Genomic DNA, 23,920 nt, shown 5'->3' on the forward strand with positions numbered 1-23,920 from the left:
TCTATTTCTGAGAAGTTTACTCTGCCTGGTGTGCTTTTGTGGAGTACCACCATATACTCTACATGTTGAGGAAAGAAGGTTTTATTACATGGTCATGGCTAGCAGGTGACAATAATGCAGAAAGTCTAAGATGTGCACAGAAGACACCCATCTTGTGCCTCATCTTGACAGCATTTGTTGAAGCCAGTTCAAATAACATGCCCAAATCACGGGAGAGGAATGTAAATTGCAGACGAATAGTTTTATCATCCGCTTTTAAAACAACAAATACACCCCACTAAAAAAAAAATAAATAAATAAAATAAATCTAATACATTAAGGTTTCTAACTGGTAACTACAATCTTTCCTGAAATAAAGATTCTCAGGAGATCAGATCCTGATTAGCATACTCTTTTCATAAGGCATTCAATAATACAGTTGTAAAACTGATTTTTATGATTCCTAACATTTCTAAGACAAAGAGCAGCAACAGAATTGTCATTAAAATAACTGTTTCCGCGACTTCCAGAACACTCTGTAAGAGTCAACAAACTCTAAAGCCTCCAATTGTTTAACACATCTCAGCTACCTTTTCCAAAACACTGCTGGTATCAGGCCAATGGTGCCACCACCAGCACAGTGAAACCTCTGAAGGATGCCAGGGTTGATGATTGCACTGCTACTTTCCTGGCTTGCTTGGGAATAAAAAATTTGGATTGCTGTCCCTTACAGTGGGGGCTCTGGAACTTTCCTCTTGAAATTTTCCTACTGCTTTCCCAACTACAGCCAAAATTTCTGCATAACTGATAATACTAATATAATTATCATACTAAATCAGGTTAATATCTGGCCAGCAACTCTCTTCAAACACACCCCATTTAGGAACTGCTGCTCAATGATATGAAGACTGAAATAGCTTTCTTAGCTCTGAGAAGAGCTGATTGACTTCCCTCACCATTCTCTTGCAATTTTCCACAGGTTAACTTTCAGTTCAGTTTAAAATAGCATCCTTATAGGTAGACAGTGGATGTTGAATATGCTGACTCCTCCAGATGATGTGTTCAAGTTTGTGACTACTTCTGTCAAGCCTTGAATTCCACATTAGCCTCCATTATCACTTCAGTCACCAACACTTCCCCTGTACCCCAGGTAGCAAGAAAAATAAAAATAATGCAGTAACTGTAGGGCTATCTAAACAGTGGACAATTGCACAGATCATTACACAAAAGGTTATTATCTAAGGACTGGACTGAAACACTTCTTCACCCAGTGCTCTTTCTCCCTGATGACAAATAAGATGTTGTTACAGAAGTTCAAAAGATAGGCATCAATTTAACTCCTCGCAACTGCAATATATTTCCCATGACCATTAACCACCTTCTTGTTCCTAAGTCAAGAACTCAAAGTTTCTTCTTTTTCTTTAATTAAAAAAATTACTGCCCTGGCATACATGCTACAAGTGCTCAGTGTTAAGTTAGACCCTGAAAGTTACATGTTTGAGAGAAACTGGAAAATAACCACTTTAAACGTGTTTATAAAAGCTTTCACTCTGGCACTTCTTCCCCTAATGCACGTTTTCCCCACCACATAATAACTTAGAAATTAAGAAGAACTAAGGCTACAGTCTACTTCTAGCTTTCTCATTATCACATACTCCTAATTTTTAATGAAAACATATGCTGCCTAATTAACACCAAGAATCCATTCCAACTCAAACCCCTGATGGGCAGATCACTATATATAATAGTGAAAATTAGTGCATCTCTTCTAGTGGAATCACAGTGCAAAACTCTACTTTGATATCTGAAGGCGGCCTATAGGGATGCTGGGGAGGGACTCTTCATCAGGGACTGCAGTGACAGGACAAGGGGTAACGGGTTAAAACTTAAACAGGGGGAGTTTAGATTGGATATAAGGAGGAAATTCTTCCCTGTTAGGGTGGTGAGGCACTGGAATGGGTTGCCCAGGGAGGTTGTGAGTGCTCCATCCCTGGCAGTGTTCAAGGCCAGGTTGGATGAAGCCTTGGGTGGGGTAGTTTAGTGTGAGGTGTCCCTGCCCACAGCAGGGGGGTTGGAACTAGATGACCTTTCCAACCCTAATTATTCTATGATTCTATGATTATACCTTTTCCATTTTCTTCATCTACCATAGCAAAGTAAAAAAGGCTATTTAGATTCCTTTCATGCACAGTTTAGCTGAAACCATAATTCCAAACAAGGCAAGAAGATGAATTTATGAATTCATGAACACAATTACTATGAGTGCACATACAAGATTGATAATTTAGCAGCTAAAATAATGCAATTAGATATAACAATAAAGAAATGTTCTCCAAAATTACTTCCTAAAAGCAACTACTTTGTGTACCTGATTTTTTTCCATTAAGTGGGACAAATAGGATACATATAACTACAAATAACACACAGACATTAGTTTGCCTACATTGCAAGAAGTTGTTTTGACATGTATTTATTACACTTCTAAAAAGCCAGGAAGAAGTGCTTAAACATACTCGACTACTATCCTCCAAAGTGTTCACAGAGAATTTGGTTATATAGAAAGTCAGACTGCTGGAAGCTAGGTGATTGACAGCAGAGGGCATCAATTTGCAGGTACTTTGTGAGATTAAGCATTTGCTGTTGAGTAGCTGGACTTGTTTTTTCCACAACATAAATACCTAAATTTTACACTGGATTCTAAATTCTTCTTCAGATTAACAACTTGATGTGAGGGGAGGAAAGGAGCCCTCTTCATTATTGTATGTTAATCTCACTAACCTTAGCTTCACTACTTGCTATAGTTTCAACATGCAAGACTCATGGTTCATATCCAAGTAACAATAACGATACCAAAAAATTTATGACATTAGCCGAGAGAGTAATTCTTATTTTGATCTTAAAATGAAAGGATTTTCAAACACCCATTTCCCCCTCTTATTTCAGGATGTTGATATATACATACATATAATGTAAACACATATACCTAAAAAGCAGTGTGTAGCTTGTATTCTAGTCACACACCAGAATAAATATAAAAATACCTACAATTATCATGACCCTTTGTTGCCCAGCATTTGAAGACATGACAGATGCACTAAAAGTAGACTCCAGTCCCTCAAAAGTCTCTCTTACTTACTTACACTAAAAGAGACAATACTACGGCATTAAAAAAAAAGGGGGAGAAAAAAATGAAACCAAACAAAACACAAAAAAACAAAAACAAAAAACAACCAAACTCACAATAAAGTAGTAAAAAAAACCCAGAAGAAACGTAACTTTTAAAACAGAAAATGTGAATGCAAATCATAGTTTTTCAATCGCATACTCCCTCAGAGAGGGAGGGATGAATTCAAATATGAAGTTATGCCAAAAAGGGATATATATGCCCTTAGGTTCAGAGTAGATTGCAATTTACCATACTCTAGATTTTTACTACAGATAGACTCTCACAAATGAAGTACACATGAAGGAAACATGAAAAAATGTGCTGCTGTTTCATGCCTATTTGCATGGCCAACAGACACTTCATTTTTTAATTCCTAACTAGACTGAATGTATTTTTAAAGAAAAAATCATAGTATATTTTTAATCTGGGGAATAAGAGAAGGAAAAGAAACAAAAAACACCACCACAACTCTGGACCACATTTAATCTTATGAAACCAAACCTTGGTTTCTTAAGATGAAATTTCAGTCCCAGAGAATTCACTATCGTTACACTAGTTCCTGCCAAATATGAAGATCATCACCGTTCAGAAACTACTTTAAGAATCTGGTATCTCCAAATCCTGCTTAGCTTAATCTTTGTACTTCATAGTTTGGAAGAAAAACTTAACACATAAATTATCTTCTCAAAAATAACATTCAAAATAATTTGGGACTTAATATATTCTGCTGAGCTTTATTTCCGTCCTTGCATCCTTGGAAAAAAATTATCTTCCAGCAATCACTATTACCTCTGATGTGCTACATGAAGTACTTATTGATCAACCAGAAGATTCGCAGTTATTCTGTGGATTAAAGAGCAGGGCATACAAATAGACAACTACTGGAATAAGAAATAGCTTATCCACTTGAGGATGTTTTCAAATCTATTTGAGACATTGCTATTCCAGTAAGCAGGCAATGTCCAACAAAGCTCTCCTGCAGAAGTAATTGTTGCTAATTATTTCTAATGCTAATTCTTAAGAATGTCTGAAGAAGAAAAAAAATCCATACAACTCAAATGTTTTTCATGTAACAGCTTTAAGAAATTCACTGCAAGGAACAATAATTTAAACTCTTATATCAGAATATTACCTCTATTTGGGACAATAGGAACTGGGATACTTCTCCCACCTTCTATTAGATAGGGGACAAAAACTTACTAGTGCTTTTCCACATTGTTCCAGCCTAGGCTCTTCAGAGAAGCAGAGAATCAGAGTCTTAAAAAGCTAGTGCCAACACAGAAAAAATGCATTTCTGTTTACCTCAATTATCCAATCAATCCACCTCCTCCTCATTGTATGGGCTGGGCCCTTCTGGGAGAGGGGAAAGATGAGAAGCTCTGTTTCCTGCACTTCACGAGTGCAGGACAGCCAAGTGAGACTACTATATGTAGCCGACACTACAGGGGACAGCAACTTCACACCCAGGTGGCAAATTTCCAAGATTTTAGAAAAATGAAACTAAATGCCTCCTGTTCTTTTATCTGCTTCCCCTTATATTATGTTGCACTTTTAATCCCTCCATAAATTAAGGTGGTTCTACATTGCCCATCTGAAATGAAAAAGTAAAATTCAGTAATGGCTTCTTCGCACAGTATCAGTGACAGACATTTCTGAGTCCATCATTCTACCAATGATAATACATAACATACAAACTTGTTTACAAATCATACTGACTGCCCATCACCTGTCAGTTCTCCATTCACACTAGCCTTGGGATCTAATTTGAAAGCAGAGCCTCCCACATTCAAATACTTTTGATCTACACATTTCAATCAAGAGATCCCTCCAGACTATGAAAAACAAAGCTACCAGAAATCCCTAGGAGCTAAACAAGTTAGGTATAGAAGTCTCAAGAGCAAGAGCTCTGCAAGGTAGCCTTCAGGAAAAAAGGACTTCATTACTTCTTCTCCTTTTCCAATTTCAGTTCTTAGCACACTTCATTATTTCTCTCCCCTGCAGCAATTAAAAACCATTTTGACAGACAGGCATAAAATTCCCAGCCTACTGTTCAAAGTCTAGAAGTCAACTTGCATATGGCAAAAAAACAGGAAAGGTAGGAGGTTGTACCCTTTAAATTTGCCAGGAGAGAGACATAACTGGGTTAGTATCCCGGTTTTTAACTGCCTTTCTGACTATTTAAGTAAGAATAATTCATGATCTAATCAATCATGATGAAGAGCAACATTTACATTTACTGTGACCAAGAGAAAGACTATTCAAAACCAGCAACTGTGACTTAAAAGGCAAGCCAGTTCTCACTGTGCTTAATTCAAACTAGAGACTACAAAAGAAAGAGGAAGCCCTGCTTTTCCCTCAAACCTGCTTTTTATTAAATCTAGGGTTCACACGACCACACCATTAGTGTCCAATAGTAACTGACCTGCAAGATATCAGGAAGAATATTTCTCTAATTAGATCAGCTTGCTCATCAACTCACTGACCTTCAGTTTCAAGTCTTCACACATGATGAAAAGGATCCAGACACAGCAAGGAAAAGGAAACATATTGCCTATGTCAGAGGAGATGCAGCAGAATGTAAAACTACACATTCAGCCACTGGTTTTCTTTACTCCTTTAAAGTAAATGTGATAACTTCATTATTACTGACATATTTTAATGCTCACAACAGCACATGCTGGTAGCAAAATTCATTCCTGTAGGTCACATTTAATAATTTACATTGCCTTGGATTCATAGTTTTGGTGGTTTTTTTTCTGAAGAGTCAACCAGTGAAGACAAGATGTTCAGGGAGTAGGGATGGGGGAATAATTCAAAAAGGAAAAATTAACCACACTAAATATCTCCAGGCAACCAAGAAGCAGTTAAGACAGTCAGGTCACTAAATAGTTATGGTCCAGACAGTGACTATGTCAGCAGTTCATGTTCAACATTCAAGTTAAGAAGTGAAACAACTATTTACAAGATGTGGTCTTCATAACTGCAAGGCACAGCAAATGCTGTGCCTGTTTTTGCAACAAAAAAAGTCAATTATTTTCCCACAAAGCAATATTTTACATTTATAAAAGGCTTGAGGGAACGAGACTAAAGTATACAAAACAGACCATCTCCCCAACACGATAAGTTAAAATTTATTTACACTTACTTTCTTTTAACCAAAAAAACCCCTCTTAAATTCCAAAGTGACCAATACAAGAAGCTACTTTGTCAAGAAGTGCTCATGACAAACCAAGTAAGACCTGATAGGAAGAAAAAGAAATAGCTTTTTTTTTTTAATTAAAAAAAAAAAAAAATAAATTATTCCATGATGCTGTCTTCTGGTCGGCTCCCAGCTCAATATTATCGATGTCTTGGTAGCCTAAGGAGAATGAATACGTTCAGGAAGAAACCACATGAGACAATTAAATAAAGCATAACAGCCAATATGCTTTTAAAAGTCACAACAATTTTATGTCATGGTTAATTAAATCACACAAAGTCGAATTAAGTTGCAAAGTACCTAAAAAATACAAATAAAAATCAAGACAACTCTAACAAAAGAGATACTGGGTGAATCCATGCATTTGCTTCTACAATGCTATGAACAGCACAGAAGTATGTTAGCAGGAAATTTGGAGCAAACTCCAAAGAAGCAAAAAATAAAAATAAAAATTAAAAAAAAAAAAATCAGTAGACTCCATAAACTTGCTTGTCTATTAAAGCCAGAATGGCAAGAGCTTTGATGAGAGTTTAAGTTGGTCAAACAGTTAAAAAGGACAATATACTGTAACTGCAATTTGCCACCACTTCTAGGTTCTGAAAAGTGAAAAACAGCCTTGTGAAGATTAGGTTTTTAGGAACTGCAGTAAGATTATGATAGTCCAACCACATCATCAAGTCCAACCACAACAAAGATGTGTCCAAGTCCATTTGAAAATTAATTCGACTTATCAGTGATGGTGAGGACTGAACTGGGAATAAGTTTTTAACTCAGTATTTCACACTAAGAATGCCAGCAAATCAGATTCTAGAGAAATAACAAATACCTCTAAGCGGCAAGGCAGAGGGGAACACCCACAGATACTTGCTATGGTGCACTGGAAGTACATTTCAGAAACACAGAAGGAAAACATAGACCTGATAGAACATTTCTCTGCACTACTATTTCTGGTACTTCCTACAGTTCAATAGCTACAGAACAGTGCTATAGCCACTGATACCTGGGAAGGGAGTAGAAACACTGGAATGAACTGTGGTTGAGCAGTTCAGGTCTCCCATCAGCTAGCAGGACCATTGCCCTCCATGGAACAGAATCTGGTGACTAGAATGAAGACAAATATCACACTTCAGAGAAGAACAAAGGCTGAAAAGAAAGAAAGCTCTTGTATACCTGAACATGTTTTCCATAGATTTTCTCTTAATTATCCCAGAGAAGGCTAAGACAAAATAAGACACATCACAACCAGGGAAGACAGATGGACTGCCAGAACAAACGGGAAAGCACACAAGGACCCAGCTGATGTGAAGCTAGACATAAACAACTCCAGAACTTGCTTTGGACAGTATGCCTCACCTCTCAGCACATGAGCACATTAGTTGGTGGTATCATTATCTTTGGAGAGCTAAAAATTTCAGGGAGCAGGAAGGGTAGAATTTAGAACAGGAAAAGAAATACTAGCATCTCCTCTTTCAATCCAGGAGGCAGGAATGTAATCAAGCTTCACAACTAAGCACTTAATATCACCAAAAAAAAAAAAAAGGCATAGAAATTATGGTAATTATGCTCTCTGCTACAAAAAGAAAACACTTGCCTTCACTCTCTTTTTTCAGGGACCCATCACTTCTTGCACAAGACAGAACAAGAAGAAGGAGCTTACGTAAGATAATTCACTGAAGTTAATTTTTAGCTGTAGGTCTAATCATAGAGATGGAAGAGAAAAAACAAACAAGAGGAAAAATAACATTCAGAAAGGACAAGCAAAATTGCTTTAAATATACTTCACTCTTTGGGTCTTTAGAGCTATAAAATCAAGGCTTTCAGATTATTTTAGGTAAGAAAAATTATGCAAAATATTAGTTAAAAACTGATCAAATGGAATTACATCTTCTAGAGAGTCATGTATTTTTCTGTTAATTAAATTTTTAACATCTTTTCCTTCCAGGTAGGAGGAATCAAAGTGACTAGCACCTCCCTTGCAAACAAGGAATAATATGCAACAAAATGCTCTCTGCCCTGGGCTTCTTTCTTAATAAAATAACAAAATCCTGCAATATTTGGAGCTACTAGTTGTAAAGGTTCCCCCTTCCTGCCTTGAGAACTTGCCGGAATTAGAGCTTGGGCAGAAGGAAGATCCTTCACTGCCGATTTTTATTTTCATCAACCCTGGTTTGCTATCAAGCAATTACATACAACTCTTGCAAGAACGTGAACAAACACATAAGCCACCAGCCTTTATTAAAAAAAATAAATAAATAAAAAGGAGAAGAACATTAAAAAAAACACCTCACACCAAAAACAAGCAACCAACCTCCAAAACCACACTGAATACCTGCGTCCTGTGCACAGGCCTAGATATCCAAGAAGGAAAACACAATACTCTTTTTCCTATACAGCACACCTATTGATAACCACCTTGTTCCACGTTCCATCTATGGCATATGTTAATCAGGATGAAAATAGGGTATGGAGAACCAGTAGTGAAAAAGCTGAATGTGTAAGTCAGCAATTCATATTTAATAATATCCTCAATATAAGAGGTTCTTTTTAACCCCTTACTTCAGGAAAGAAACCAGATTTGGGAAAAAAAAAAAAAAAACCAAAACACAAAAACCAAACCAAAAACATAACAATCACATTCTGTTTCGCATGATATTTTTATTCATTTGACATATGTTGCTTCCTGAACGGATTCAATGTATTTTGGCATTCCCAAACAAAACTGCTCTAATCATGTTTGGCACTTAATGTACAATGCAGCCAGGAAGCCACTCCTTAGACTATGCAGCCATCTGCAGCAGATACCAAAGGTTTTTAAACACGCAAGCTGCACTGCTGTAAATATGCAGTATTTCAATATACAAGAAAAGTTCTCATCTGTTAACTAGACTATCCATCTAATTGCCTGCAGATAAATTCAGGCAATCTGCAACACATAGGAGATCAGCACAAATGAAAACAGATGCGGCAGGAGGGAAGAAACTATTTCTTATCAGAAGATTCCTGGTTGATTATTTTGCTTTCTAAATCATATGGTGCATATATTAAAACAGCCCCTGATTACCAGCTTTACATACACTTCCCCCAAAAAAGTAACTGCCAGAATTCCTAGCTAAAACTAGGATGGAACAAACAACAGAAGTCAGAAGAACATAGCAGGCCCAAAACAATATAAGACTTTCGCGATACAAAGCAAGCAGAGGCTAGATGCATGCGAGGAATAACCACACTTAAAACCCTCTAGCTAATAAAATGGATAAACTGCCCAGAAAGACTGCTGCATCAAATCTAGACAGGTTTCACAATTCAGTCTGTGGTAACAGAAGCACAAATGGAAATACATTCACAGATCAAAGTTCAATAAACACAAGTGCATGTGGATACCTGCATTCCTTTCCATTTGGGGATTGTTAGATTTGGAAAGAAAAACAAAACAAAACAAAACAACAAACAAAAAAACAACCCACAACCTGTATTCTGTATTTTCCAGATTCTAAGCATCTTCTCCCTCTAATTTATACAACAATTATGACACGTTCAGCTCATCGTTATTCTCAGCAGTTTTAAGAGTTACCATCCTGGGCAAATAAAGGAATCCCTGACCTGTACTTCTGTCCACTATTTACTTCCACATTCATTTTACAACTGATACATAGATCCTGATTTATTCCAATCAGTTGCTCACATCTGTGATTTGCTCTTCTCTGCATTATCTGTGGCTTTAACTACAAGACTTTTCACACCTCCCATGTGGCTAGCACTGTTATTCTTGCCTTCTGTTTACTCAGCTTTACTCTCACAATGCACATTTGATTTCTGCCAGCTTACAATCTCTTTCCACTCCCACCACAGTAATGAAACTTTGAAGCTGGTATTTTTTGAACAAAATTATTTTTGTCTTTACTTAGTCTTGTGCTCCTCAAAGCCAACAGATGATGAAAAAGAAGAGCTCTTATGTTATTTTTATTTTACTACATCAGACATTTTGAAGATCAGACAAGCAACTGTTAAAACAAAATTAACAGAAGGCTACTCTTGAATGGCTTCCAAAGTATATTTGCCTCTTTAGATAGGGAAGAATGATGCCTTATTGTTTACAATACAAATTTCATGAGTTATTTGGAATCTAGGCAATTACATTGAAAGTGCTGTTATCTTTATTGTGTAAGATAAAAATTCACTATGTAAAGCCAAAAACAATTTTTCACCTGACAGGAGGTTTAAGTAGAACTAAGAATCTTCCTTCCCTTCACAGTGCAAATTATAGCCTCAAAACTGAATTCAAAGTTGATTTAATAATAACTCAGCTTAAAGCATTACTTAACTTCTGACATCCTGTGCTTTCTAGCATGAGAAAAAAAGAGTTATAATGTTACTTTGACACTACTGAAGTAAAAAGTGGAAGAGTACCGTGCTGATTTGCTATTAACTTGTCATCCTCCTTTTCTCAGAATAGGAAAACCAAGCAAAACAGCACAAAGTAAGAATTTCAGAAAATTTCATAACTTTGATTTCAAATAATTTGAACTGTCCAGTGCATACTTCCCTTCAGGCTCCTCCAAGATTAAAAACAAGTTAATAAAATTTTGGGAAAAATGGATAACATTCTGATTTTAAGTAAAGGTTATTACCCTGTAGAGTACTTCATACTCTGAAGCTGAAACTTAAAGCTTCGTCAAGATTTAACACAAATGGGTGTTCTGTGGATCTAAAATGAGCAAATATATGTATTTTAATTCAGTGGAAATAGGCAGAGACTTGCACCATCTGGGACAGACAAAGCACAGCGAGCACCAGAATGAAAAAATTATTGGTTCTTGATCAGCTCGTTTATGTATAGAGAGAAGTAAGAAACAGAACAAGAAACACATCTTGATTAAAGACGTGTTTCTCTCCCATTCCATAACTTTTTTTTTTAACCTGATCCATTGAGAGGGCCATAATCCTTCCCTTGAGACACCACAGGCTGCTGCTGCAAAACCAGCTCAGTAACACTAATGTCATGAAAAACTACAGGACATTGGAAATCTTGACCTCTCCCATAGATTTCCCGCAACGAAATCCCATAGAAATGTTTCTGCTCCACTGCCTTTCTCTAGTAAGAGCAACGTTGCAAAAAGCAGAGGAATGCCATGATTCGCAACACTTCTGCTTTGCTTTAGTAAAGCAAGACAAAGTAAAGAGCTCCTTTAAAATCAGGAGAGCTCATTCAGATAAATACAAGCAGAAAAGTAAATTATTCTCATCTAAGTCTATTAAAATCTATTTTAAGTCTATCCTGCTTTTCTAGTACTTATACTGCTTATATTTTCATTTATTTAGATGAAATCTCTGGTACTGGACCCAAAGCATTAACATCTAGATTAAGAATACTGCACTGGAAGAACAGGAATTTCTAATAGCCACAGAAAGCTCCCTCCCTCACAAAACACTGTTCAGAGGAAAAAAAAAAAAAAAAAAAAGTTTCCTAAAAGACAGGAGTAAGATGCCCTGTAGTTACACAATAGTATAGTAAAATAGTAAAGTTCTGCTAGTTTATCCCTCCCCCATATCATTTCTGATCATATGAATCAGAATCAGAGCCAGACGGCTTGCCAAATTCAGAGTTCCAGTTGATTTTACCTTCCTTCACACTCCCAAATAGGTGGAAACACAGGTTTAACCATCTTTTTCTTTTCTTCCTACTTAGAGTTCAGTTCTTCACTTGTTATCTTGTTTTTAACAGTTTCCCAACACCTACACGTGAACCAACAAAGGTGACCTTCAAGTAAAATTCTAGGTTTGTTCCAAATACTATTTTCTAGAATTCTACACTTATTTCTCTCTGCCTGTAATTCCTCCCAGATGATCTACTAAAGAATTCAATAATTACTCACCTTTTATAAATTTAGTAAAACACAAACTAAAGTAAATGGTATAAAGACTGGATAGCTATGAATCAGAAAAATGTGAGCTTCTTAACTTTCTCTCTCTGTGATGAACTTTATTGCCAACCCCCCAAAATATGGAGTATCTCAGAAATTAGATGACTCGCAGCTCCTAGGTTAACATCACAGATGATTATGTGACCAGAAGTAACCAAAATGAGTATGTTCTAAAAGCAGCTAACTACCAAGCTAACAATACAAGTCACTACAGACTGATTTGCCACAGCAAGCAAACATACCAACCGCAGGGTATCAATGCATATGAACAGCTGTCTGCACATTCAGCTCCTCCCTCAGATACACCTACCTTGTAGCCAAAGTCGAAACTAAGTTCAACACCTGCATGTTATACTCTGTAGCATGAGCATGGAAAGAGTATATACAGAGTGCTTTAAGTCAGGAAAGATTTAGACTGCTATGCTGCCACACTTAAAGATTACTTTTACTGAAAACACAGGCCTCAACCTTGTAAATACTTTTGCAGCCAAGTTTTTTTATTTGGGGGGTTGTTTTGTTTGTTTGTTTTCTGTTTTTGTTTTAACCACAAGCATGCATGAGCATGTAAAATTTATTAAACATAACATTTCTACAGAGGAAAAAAACCTATAAGTTGCATTAGTATCATTATTCATTACAAGTTCTCCAATATCCAGTTTCAAACATAAACCTCCATCTTATCCTCAGGGTTACCTGTAAGTAAGTATAGAAGACATGCAGTAATTTAATCAAACTAGTGAAAATGTGCTGATCTTCTAAACTGTCATTTCTCCCCTCAGGTAGAATAATGCCAGGACAACTACAGACATGGGGGGGGAAGGCATTACTCAAAGAGTTTATTAGCAGCCAAGAGTTTTTTTAGAAGTCTTCCAGACAAGCCTGGAAACACTTTCCACCATCCAAACACTTTAAATGGCATCCACAGTCATTTTGGATGACTGAACCTGTAACTGACATTCACAGGCATCTGGCATTGCATTTCAGACATTTGTTCAGATGTACTGATGTAGCTCACAGCATCTATGCTTTGCTTTAGGAGACTGGGAAGTTTTGGAAGACATGTACTGAAAAACTCCAAGGACAAAGAAGTCAAGGAAGAAGAAGAAATAATGTCTGCAACTAGACTAAACTTAGGCTCCATATTATGGGACAGAGGACTAAGATAAAATATGTCACTTTTCTTCCAGAACTGCCCCCAGTGCAGCTGCCACAGGAACTTCTTTGGCCAACTACAGTTGAAAATTGATGAGCAGGCTGCAAACTCAAGGCACAGTACTTCAGACACTAAGACCATCCTTCTTCAGCTACTTTTTAACATACTAACAGAATTCCATAGATCACAGAAGAGTTAGGGTTGGAAAGGACCTCAAGATCATCTACTTCCAATCCCCCTGCCATGGGCAGGGACACCTCACACTAAACCATCTCACCCAAGGCTTCATCCAACCTGGCCTTGAACACTACCAGGGATGGAGCATTCACAGCCTCCCTGGGCAACCTATTCCAGTGCCTCACCACCCTAACAGTAAATAACTTCCTCCTTATATCCAGTCTAAACTTCCCCTGTTTAAGTTTTAACCCATTACCCCTTGTCCTATCACTACAGTCCCTCCTCAGCATCCCTATAGGCCCCCTTCAGATACTTGAAGGCTGCTAGGAGGTCTCCACGCAGCCTTTTTCTCCAGGCTGAACAGCCCCAACTTTCTCAGCCTGTCTTCATACAGGAGGTGCTCCAGTCCCCTGATCATCCTTGTGGCCCTCCTCTGGACTTGTTCCAACAGCTCCATGTCCTTTTTATGTTGAGGACACCAGAACTGCACACAATACTCCAGGTGAGGTCTCACAAGAGCAGTGTAGAGGGGCAGGATCACCTCCTTTGACTTGAAATATTTTTAATTTAGTTATTAAGACTGGAGCTTTCCCCACCAAGGAGAATAAGGCCCTGGCCACTTCACAGGGAGATGTAATTTAACTCTTAATCTGGAATGGGCTGTGTTTCTTTTCAAGTATTTGTAACTTTTAGTAACACTTCAAACCACTTCAGAGCTTCTTCTATTCCTAAAGCTATCCTCAGACAACTGACACAAAAAGTGAACACAGGAAGACAACTATACCCCTACCATCCACTCCAGAAGTACAATTTTAAATTTAAGAGAAACAAAATTCAAGACTCCTAAAACAAGTATTTCCTTCCTACCTGCTTATTCCTAGAAAGGAAATTCTACTCTAACAGCTGCAGTCTCTCCCACCGGAAGCATGTGATAGCCCAGACAGTTAGAACATTCACTACTTGGACTATGTCTATGTATCTCTGTTCATTCCATCTCAGCCAACTTCATGACAGGGCCTACAAGACATGAAGCACAGCACTGTACATGCTGAACTATACAAACTTGGAAAATTCAGAGTGCTTAGAAGACCTTTCTTTCTTGGAAAAGAAGCTCGTGCTCTCAGTGAAGTCAAAACTGATCACCCTGAAGATAACTGATCTACAGTTTCTTCCAGTTATTATTCTCACAATGAACATCTAAACAAGGGAAACTTATAGAATGTTTGCTTTCAGCAGTTCGTTTTACTTTGCATATATAATACAGCTTTATGCTTGCAGAATTAAATTATACAAAAGAGTGAAACAAAAGTTGGAGAAACCATAGATCTACTTACAAAAGATGTGAGAGTGTATAATACTGGGTATTAACAATTGGGGAACTATGAAAAAAATCATGTATTTTGGAATCACTTTCCTTCTTTGTCATGGCTTTGATCTTAAAGTACAACAGTTGTCCTTGCTATTGTAAGTAATCCTTAGTTTTCAGCCTGTGCCTAATGATTGGATGGAACAGTGGAAGGCACAAAGCATTCCCATCCCCCCATTCCCCCTCCCCCCCTTCCCTAATCAAAGTTGTGTACACCACTTGTTACCTAATGTTTTCTTGGGAATGCCAGAAAACAGGGTAAAAAAGTATGGCCATCCCAGTCATTGTCTAATTAAGCAGATAAAGAGGGAGGAGAGTACCTACTATCTTATCTAACTAGATAGAGCCTTCAAACACAAGAAGCTCCAAAGGCTCAGTTACCTTCTGACATTATTACAACTTCCATAATAGCCAAAGCAGCCAAAACAGCTCACATTGTCCTCAGACGCTGATTAATCATCACTTTTTGCTCCTAAGTGAAATGATCACTTAGTATGAAGTACCTACAAATCGATTCCAGATATAGAAAGAACTAATCTACTTTTCAACATAAACTACCCTAGGGGAGTCACAACACTGAAGTTCTCCAATATAAGTACAAGACAGTTTGGTTTCATTTAGATCAAATGAAGAGGTTTGTTCAGTTTTATTTCTCAATTATGAAAAGTCACAATGTCTTTTTAAAGATGGAAGGTGCAAGTTGGTGTTGAAACATCATGCTTCTGTATTACCTTCAGAGGAAGTATGGGTGAAATTAAAAAGAGTAATAAGCCAAACACCCATATGGAAATTTAAACACCAGAAAAAGAAGTATCTTAAAGAAACTCACTAAGTAATGAAGGGAAGCAGTAGAAAAAGCAGAATTACCCCAAGATGTCTATATAATAAAAATACCACCAATTCCAGCATAGCAATATTCATGTTTAATTTTTGTTAGCAGAAGATGAGATTTATAAATCTCTCCTAAAACAGCATCCTTGCTTTCAATTTGTAACATTTAAAACATTTTACTCACAATACATGAACAGTCTATTCTTATTAGAAGTAAAAGCTGTATTTCAGTGAATACAGGCAAAAAAAACATAACACTTATCTTGCCACAAGAGCAGTCAAGTTCCTCATCATCTGTCCCTATATGAAGTCAATAGTATTGCTTAACAATTATTACCAAAGTACACTAGGCAGTGTTATCTACGCCTACCAATTTTTACTGATACTTACTCAGTGGCAAACAAGTGTGCCACTTGTGCTGATGCAGTGGGCTCTGCTTGCCACCTTCACATTTGGAAACTGCAGTGGCCCCCCAAGAGGCAAAGAAAACTAGGAGGACTGCAGGAAATCTACATTTGAAGCTTTCATCAAAAAAAAGTACTTGTCCAGAACTTGATCAGAGTCTATTATGCCATGCTCACAACTTACCCACAACACTAATAAAAAGATACACCTTATGCATTCAAAACATTAAGCAAAACTCTCAATCAGTTAAACTTTCAAAGTCTTAGAAGACATGATCTATACCTCACAAGCATGTACTGGACTTCACAGATGCTCCGAAGACACTAAGCTAGTATGTAACAGGTTGCCACAAACAGTGCACGTTCTAAATTGGGGTTGGGGTGAGGGTAGTATTGTATCTACAGCCTATTTACCATACAAACTGATTAATTTTTACCTTCAGTGTTTCCACTCTGACATGAGAGGTGTTGTCTGACATACTGTTATACTGACTCCAAAGCTGACAAGGTAAAACAGTGGTGTTTCTGAATCTTCATATTCCAAATAAACCACTTTTAAACTCCTGTATCAACTGCCACCACCAACATTTGCATGCTCACATAGGAATACAGTCTACTATTCTCAGATAGGTATGAAAATATCCGTAAGAGCAGCTTTTCCATCAACTCGACTAGTTACCCATTCAGAAATCTGTAATTCCTCTATGTGGAGTAAATGGCAGATCCTCCCCCAGCAGATCAGGTTATTTCATAGGGAGAATTTGCTGAAAATATGACATATCAACCATTTGATCTTTACGTAATATTTTCCCTAGAAGATTTTCCTTTTTGCTTGGGAGCAGGAAGGACAAAAACAAAACAAGAAAACAAAGCAGACAGCCAGTGATTCATTACACCCCAACAGGAAAGCTGCGTTGAGGAATTTGCTCCCATCACCTTCTATTTCTAGAACCTACTGCTAACATGCAGTTAGAAATACTTAGCTTTAATGTTCAAAGCATGGCTCTTTATGCCTGGTATTACAGGCTCTGAACAAATTCTGAGGACAAAACATAACACTGCTTTCTTACACCACCAGATTACTAATACACTATGCAACTTTCAATCAATAACACTTTCTCCATGGAGCCCCTTCATCAATTCTGTGTGAATATGATGTGCCACTGAATACCCTATAGAGCACTGCATTTATACCAACAATTATCTGGTAGGCATCTTATTCATAAGACAAATCTATTCATATTTTTACTAATATGATAATCATCCTAATGATAATCATATTCCATGACATGCCATATGCTGTAACTTCCAGCTATTTGATTGCAAGCATAGCTACTTAAAATTACTGATGTTTACTTGAGCTTAATTTAATTCATGAGCAAGGAACAGCCAGGTCAAAAGAATGTTTCCTCAAGCCATCAACACATACCTATGAAAGTGCTGTTTCAAGCAACACGATCTATCATATGTATAGTTAAATCATTTCATTTGTGATGAATATTATTTTATCATCATTTTATTCAATATGAACATCAATGTCAGACTGATTTTCAGTTGAGATGGTTGATCTCGAGAAAGAATACACTCCTTCATAACTCCTAAACTATGTTAATGACATGAATGGCATTCTATGATATAACCATTAGCTGTAAGCAGTACTGAATTACACTTTCATCATTAAAAGGGGCTTTATCCATAGCTACCATGGTGACAAAACACTAGCGTAAAAAGTTGTGGCTCCGCTACAAGGACCTATTCTTCCATATGGCATTGAAAAATATCACGACCATCATGAGAAACACAAAAGGTCTGAAAAGAAACAAAATTGCATCCAACACGAACACAGTCGTTTACAACTAAATTTGTCATGCATTGCTACAATTCCCCATCCCCCACCCCACCCTCCCAAGAATCTGGAGTCATTACTGGGACTAAAACACTGCTTTGGAAAGTGATCGTTCTTTGTAAAAAGGATTACTCTGTTTAGCCTTCATTGCTTTTCTGCCAAGTACAAGCCATATAAGGAAACTGAAGTTCACTGCCATTTATTTTGTTCAGCCCTTTCTGATGCCTAAGAATAACTCTTACTGCTGCCTGGAAAGGTAAGTCTATAAATTGCAAGCCAATCATTTACTTGTTATCAGCCACAGAAGCCACTTTGGGTCAGCTAAATGTTAACATTTTTCCTCACAGTAGATCAAACAGATGGAGTTCAGTTAGTAACTTTTTCCTCAAGTACTACATTACTTGATGGTGTTACAGAACCACACATGTAGGAGTGCTAGAAATTTTGCATAGAAATTACTTTGCCCAGGCCTCACAAATACCAACATATCTCAAACACTTGAGAGACTGAAGCACACAAATCTTATCTGACCAACACACTGCTTTTGAGTCTGACAAACAGGAACAAAAAAAAACCAAATATCAGCACAGACCTATGGCTACCAGATCATTCTGAACATTCACAATACGATAAATACTTTGCCTTCACAGAAGAACTAACCAGTAATTGCCTCTTTGAAGCACACAGAATGAGCCTGTGGTGAACAACATTTCTTCCACTACATGCAACTAGTTAGCATAACTTAACCAGCACCAGCAGTACAAAACCTTACACCCAAACTTCACACTTGGTTTTCCACCTCAAACAGGACGCCTTTCAAAAGTTATAAAGGGCAAAGTGGTCATCAAAAGCAAACAAGGCTATGTTAATTCGGAGGTTCACCTGAACGTAATTCTAAGAAATCAGACCACTAGCTAGCACGTACTTTTTTTCTCTAATGGAGGTTCTTAAGACACACTTTGCAAGGATCAAAATGCAATACAGACCTCTCCTGTACAAAGTGAAAAATATGCAGTGCAACCCATCATCCTGAAGACAGAGAGGGGGCGGAGGGGAGGAAGAGAGGTGGCGGCAGCAGGCAAGAGGGAAAACTGCGACAGCATTTACAGAAGACTACAAGAGCACATTTTTATAAATAAATTTAACATGTATCTTGAAGATCGGCTAGACGCTAACCGATGTTCCAGAAAACAAGGCAAACACAGGTAGGGCCAACCCTCAAGATTTTTCCATTAAGTAAAAGATAATACCTTCTTTAGGACTTCCTTATTTCCCGATAATTATACTTGCGGGGTTAGCAATCTTTTTGGAAGGGAAGGAGGTGAAGCAGCAGAGTCAGGGAGTGGAGCAGTTTCAGTTCAATACCTTCCCCGACCGAACAAAGAAACTTCTGTGTCTGAGGAGCTTAAAAACTTTCAGTCTCCCCGGACTCTTTCCTCAGCCTCCATGAAACCAGCGACTACATTCATACAAACAGCACTTAGGCGAGAGGGAGGAAAACACAAAGCACAGCTAACTACGCGAGGCGGAAAACAGAGGAAAAAAAAAAAAAAGGCCAAAAACAGGATATCAAAATGAAGCGTGAACTCCTTCCTTCTTCCCCACCCCCTTCAGCAGAGGAAGGATTTTTCTGTTGTTACTGCTGCTACTGCTCCCCACGCCTTCTCCATTTAATTTACCTTGTCTGTCGAGCGTCTAAACCAGATCCAGCAGGCAGGAGTTTCTTCCGACCCCCAGGAAATGTGTTAAATCCAATCAAGTTTTCTTCTCGCTAGGAGGAAAAGGGCAGCGAACAGTGAAGGGGAGACAGCGGGGAAGGAGAAAAAAAAGAGATGAAACAGTTTACGTTGAGGACGGGGCGTTCGCCGACCCGAGCGGTCGACCCGCGTATGTCGTGGGGAGAGTAGCAGCGTACCCCGGCTCCTCCCGGACCCCGCCGGCCACGGGGTCTGGCCCGCGGGCGGCTCGATCGGCGTGGGCCCCGCCCGGCTCCGCGACCGCCCGGCAAAAAAACGGCGCCCGGCAGTGGGACCGCAGCGCCCCACACACACAGGCGGCCCCGACAGCACGGCCTGGCCCGCCGCCCCTCGCCCGCCCGCCGCTGGCCTGCCAGCCTGCCCGCCCGCCTTCTAGCTGCCCGGGCGCGCCGGGCGCTGCCGCCCCACCTCCAGCTCCTCACCCAGGTTCGCGCTGCCCGAGCGCGGCCGAAGCCCCACACCTCCCACAGCCCTCAGACCTCGCCGCCGCTAAGGGCAGGAGGCGAGCGGGAAGGCCGCCTGCCTCACCTGCCCACCCGCTGCCACCGCCCTCTCTCCCCGCCTCCTTTCGCACACTTCCCCTTCGGTTCAGCCTCCCGCCCCCCTCCCCGGCCTCGGCAGCGGGGGTCCCGGGGAGGCGGCGGAGTTGTGGGGAAGCGGAATGCCCGGGCGCAGGAGCACGGCGGGGAGCAGGGTGGTGTAACCGAGGAAGGAGCGGGGGGCCGCCGCGCCCCTGCGGCTGCCGGCGCCGAGCACTGCCGCCCAGGCCGGCGGAGGCACTGCAGCGGCGGGAGCTGGAAGGCGCGGCGGGAGCGCCCCCACCGGCCGTGACGGGAGGAGGGAGAGGCAGGCGGGCGGGCGGGCGGGCACGCCACCGCCGCGTCCCACGAGCCTCCCCTCCCCTCCCCTCCCCTCCCCCCGCACACCGGTGTGGGGCTGAGTGCGGGAGGCCTCGGCGAGGCCAATCCCGGGCCAGGGGCGTCGTGAGGGACGGGCGGCCGCAGCCAATGGGGCTCTGCGGGGGGCGGGAGCGGGCTGTGGAGGAATGGGGCGCGGTGAGGGCCGGCGGCCTTGGCGCCTCGCCGGGCCCGGCCGGGGCTGGGGCGGAAGGCGGGGTGTAGCGGGGAAGACGTGTCCCGGGGCAGCGGAACGAGCCCTCCGCTGCCTCTGCCCGGTGTGCGGCCCGCGCCGGGGTCGGGTGTGGGGCCTGATCACTGGGGTCCGAGTGCTTGATTGGGCCCTTCCGGGCCCGGCAGTAGCTCGGGGCTGAGGCCCCCGCGGTGGGATGCGGATAACGCTGGCTTTCCCCCGCCGCACTGGGCGCGTCAGTTGGCCGTGCAGATGCAATCCCCAGTGATAAATGTGTCCCCGGGCATGAGCATCTCGGGTTCCTCGTTTAGTAATCGCACATGCTGTACGCAAACCACTGATCTGTCCCATGTGGGGAGCCCGCCATCTTGGGTTGGTGGCCATCCTGCAGCTGCCTGTGCGTTGCGCCTTATACTCCCTCAGTTATCAGGAGCTGAAGGAGCAAACACATCTGGTGGAAAACTAACAGCCTCCACTCAGACATGATGTTTGGATATGTTACATTAAAATAATGCCACATATATAGAATCATAGAATGATTTGGGTTGGAAGGGACCTTAAAGCTCACCCAGTTCCAGCCCACCTACCATGGGCAGGGACACCTTCCACTACACCAGCTTGCTCAAAGCCCCGTCCAGCCTGGCCTTGAACACTGCCAGGGATGGGGCAGCCACAGCTTCTCTGGGCAGTCTGTGCCAGGGCCTCACCACCCTCACAGTGAAGAATTGCTTCCGAATGTCTGATCTAAACCTATCTTCTTTCAGTGTAAAGCCATTCACCCTTGCCCTGTCCCTACATGCTCTTGTAAAAAGTCCCTCCTAGGCCCCCTTTAGGCACTGGAAGCTGCTTTAGGGTCTCCCCTGAGCCTTCTCTTCTCCAGGCTGAACAACCCCACCTCTCTCAGACTGTCTTCACAGGAGAGGTGCTCCAGCCCTCTGTGCGTCTTTGTGGCCTCCTCTGGACTCACTCCAACAGGTCCATGTCCTTATGTTGGGAGCCCCAGTGCTGTGTTTCACATAAACCTCCAAATACAGTTGTATTTTCAAGTATTGCAACACTCTGAGTACAATGTGATAGTACTGAAAATGCTGTTAACTGTAACAAGTCATGCACAAATATATTTCAAAAGCTGCCAGTGGGTTAACTGTAGGTCACACCACTTCAGTATCGGTGTTCATTGGATCACAACGGTACATGGATGGAAATGTTTTTCTGTTTAATTTCCTTGATTGCTTGAAATGGGTGTTCAACAATACCTGTTGTGTACACAATATGCCATTTTAACCATCCTGGAGCACAGAGTTCTGCTCAGCCACAAAACAGCACATACAGCTGACAGCAGGGTGGATTTGTACATGCTGTTCACCTTATGCTCCTTAACTGTGTTCTGCAGAGACCACATCTAAGGTGGCAGTTTTGTTCTCAGGCCCATTTAATCCCTGGCTGCTCTGCTGAGACTGCCACCAACTAAGCCAGAATAGTGTTTTATTATAATAATCTGTTTACTGAGAAATGGAGAAAATTCTTAAACATGTCATTTTACATGAGGCATTGAACAACAAAGTAAAATGGTGTGTCAGGTTAGTATTGACCTGCCCCTGATTTTACCATGCAACTAGATGTGAAAAACCTTTAAATCCTCACCACTCTCTGAAATTAACTCCAATTGATATTTTCTGTTCAGGACCATTAGTTGCTTCATCCAGTTTCTTGCAGTACTTTGGATGAAGATAGTTTGATCTTTAGCAACAATACATCCAGTTAATCACATTTATGAAAGTCCACTGTTTTTTTGAGACTGTAAGGTGTTTAAAACTTCTTGCCTGTGTATGGGAATTGTATGCTGGAGTATCCAGTTTGTATCCAGATAACAGAAAATTATCATCCATTTTTACTAGGGTAATAATATTCACTTACTATGTTTCTTTATTTTTCTACAAATAGTCTCTCGGTCTTTACAGAGCATACGCCCTCTTTGGGGTCTACTTATATGCCTAAAATAAATAATTAAACTAAATTAAAGACAACCATCAGAGTCTGTAAAAAATAAAATTATATACTTTCATATATTGCCCAAAACATTAAATCACTTCAATTTCTTCTTGTTCAGATAAGCCATTTTCTTCAAATGAGTCAGCTTTGGTCTATGGCCAAGTATGAGAACTTCACCCCCACTGAAAACAGATTTCGAATTTCTCTCTCTAGTCCACTACACTAGTGTTATAATAAAATTCCTTTTTTTTTTTTTTCTCTCATGCAAACTATTGATTATTGTTGCCTAATACCCAAAAATATATCTCTATCATAATTAACGTTAGGGGCTTTCTGTAAATTATGTTCTCCATCATGAACTTTTCAAGACACTTCTTTTATGTGTAAAGTAACATAACTCTTTTAATGAGAAAATGTTCTTTGGCAATGTTTGCTGCAAATTGGGAGCAGCCCTGTGGAGAAGAACTTGGGGGTGTTGGTTGTCGAGAAGCTCAACATGAGTCGCCACTGTGGACTAGCAACCCAGAAAGCCAGCTGTGTGCTGGGCTGCATCAAAAGAAGCATGACCAGCAGGTCAAGGGAGGTGATTGTCCCCCTCTACTCTGCTCTTGTGAGACCCCACCTGAAATACTACATCCAGCTCTGGGACCCCCAAAACAAGAAGGACGTGGACCTGCTTAAGCAAGTCTAGAGGAGGCTGCAAAGATGCTCAGAGGGCTGGATCACCTCTGCTATGAAGACAGTCTGAGAGAGGTGGGGTTGTTCAGCGTGGAGAAGAGAAGGCTCAGGGGAGACCTTGGGGCAGCTTCCAGTCCTTAAAGAGGTCCCACAAGAAATCTGGAGAGGGATATTTTAGAAGAACATGAAGGGACAAGACCAGGGGGAACAGCTTTAAGCTGACAGAGAGGAAATTTAGATCAGATATTAGGAAGCAGTTTTTCACTGTGAGGGTGTGATACTGGAACAAGTTGCCCAGAGTAGCTGTGGCTGTCCCATCCCTAGCAGTGTTCAAGGCCAGGTTGGATGGGGCTTCAAGCAAC

At 40.4% G+C, this 23,920-nt stretch overlaps 1 protein-coding gene across 9 annotated transcripts in view; it reads right to left on the bottom strand.

Moving 5' to 3' along the window:
- ERBIN (erbb2 interacting protein) overlaps positions 1 to 20,554 on the bottom strand; it is a 111,739-nt gene extending 91,185 nt beyond the window's left edge. For 6 of the 9 annotated variants that reach the window (XM_065661271.1, XM_065661273.1, XM_065661270.1 and 3 more), the window contains exons 1-2: positions 20,222 to 20,312; positions 19,722 to 19,813 (exon numbers count right to left, since the gene is read on the bottom strand). The gene's annotated coding sequence lies outside the window, so the exon portion shown is untranslated. The other 3 variants (XM_065661267.1, XM_065661268.1, XM_065661269.1) reach the window with 3 other exon arrangements.
- Between the last annotated feature and the right edge of the window lie 3,366 nt (positions 20,555 to 23,920).

The sequence above is a fragment of the Lathamus discolor genome, chromosome Z (assembly GCF_037157495.1).
Source record: "Lathamus discolor isolate bLatDis1 chromosome Z, bLatDis1.hap1, whole genome shotgun sequence".
Lineage (NCBI taxonomy): Eukaryota > Metazoa > Chordata > Aves > Psittaciformes > Psittacidae > Lathamus > Lathamus discolor.